This window comes from Trachemys scripta, chromosome 21 (genome assembly GCF_013100865.1).
Source record: "Trachemys scripta elegans isolate TJP31775 chromosome 21, CAS_Tse_1.0, whole genome shotgun sequence".
Taxonomy (NCBI): Eukaryota; Metazoa; Chordata; order Testudines; family Emydidae; genus Trachemys; species Trachemys scripta.
This window is the reverse complement of record NC_048318.1, coordinates 2,736,016-2,737,107: the sequence shown is the minus strand read 5'-3', so window position 1 is coordinate 2,737,107 and position 1,092 is coordinate 2,736,016. Positions and strand designations below refer to the sequence as shown.

Here is a 1,092-nt window from a genome sequence, read left to right as displayed (position 1 = left end):
GGCAGGGGGCCCCTGTGTGGGGGTGGGGCTGTGCCAGGCAGGCTCTGGGAGGGCGGGGGGGCCCTGTGGGGGGGTGGGGCTGTGCCAGGCAGGCTCTGGGAGGGCGGGGGGGGCCCTGTGGGGGGGTGGGGCTGTGCCAGGCAGGCTCTGGGAGGGCGGGGGGCCCTTCGGGGGGGTGAGGGGCTGCGGAGCTCTGTGCGGGGGGTGGAGGGCGATGCCGCTGCCGCTCTGGGTAGCCCGTGCGGGGCGGGGTGATGATGCCGCAGCCGCCCACAGGCGGCGAGGGACGGGAGCCCCACGGCGAGGCCGGGGTGGAGGCAACGCTCTCGGGGCCGGTCCTGGGGCAGGGCCATGGGGCCGCACCTGTGGGCACCGCGCACGTGGGCCACGAACCAGACGCTTCTCCGTCCCTTCGGCCCTTTAAAGGGCCAGTAGCTCCGCGTCCCGTCCGGCGGGTTCTCCCACGCGTGCCGGCCCAGCCCCAGTGCGAGGTGTGAGGGGAGGCGTGTGTTTGGCCATCGGCTCCCCACCCCCATCTGCAGCGTTGGTACGTTCCGAGCGGAGCGGGAGGGGACGAGTGGCAGTTGGCTGAGAGCTGGCGGGCGGAGGGAGGGGCTCGGGGGCGTGGCCTGCGCGCGCCCTCTGGCGCTGGGCGGGGTCCGGGCGCGCGCGGGGGAGGGGCCGCCCGGGGCCCCGCCGCCGAGTGCGGTCAGTGTGCGCGAGGCAGCGGTCGGGGCGGGCGGTGGTGGATGGCGGGTCCGGTCCGGATCGCCCGCGCTCTCTGGAATGTACTGGGGGCGGCTGCCGAGCGGGAGCGGGGGCTGTCTGGGCACGGCCAGCCCGGCTGCTGAGAGGTACCGGGGCGGGGCTGCGGGGCGCCGGCTGGCCTGGCCGGGACAGGGTGGCTCGGCGGAGGGGGTGTCGCGCGGGTCGGGGCAGGTTACCTGGACGGGTCCAGGGGGTGCTGGGTGCCAGGCGGGGGGATCGGGGCTGGGGGGTGCCGGGAACGGGGATGCTGGTTGCTAGGCGGGGCGTGCTGGGTTCTGGTTCAGGGGATCTGGGGTGCTGGGTGCCAAGCGGGGGGGGTTGGGG

General features: G+C 76.8%; 1 protein-coding gene across 5 annotated transcripts in view; it reads left to right on the top strand.

The window, feature by feature from the left end:
- The first annotated feature begins 726 nt into the window (after positions 1 to 726).
- The window catches only part of CDON (cell adhesion associated, oncogene regulated), a 93,913-nt gene continuing 93,547 nt past the window's right edge, over positions 727 to 1,092 (top strand). For all 5 annotated transcript variants that reach the window (XM_034754487.1, XM_034754492.1, XM_034754488.1 and 2 more), the window contains exon 1: positions 727 to 854. The gene's annotated coding sequence lies outside the window, so the exon portion shown is untranslated. The remainder of the gene's footprint in view (positions 855 to 1,092) is intronic.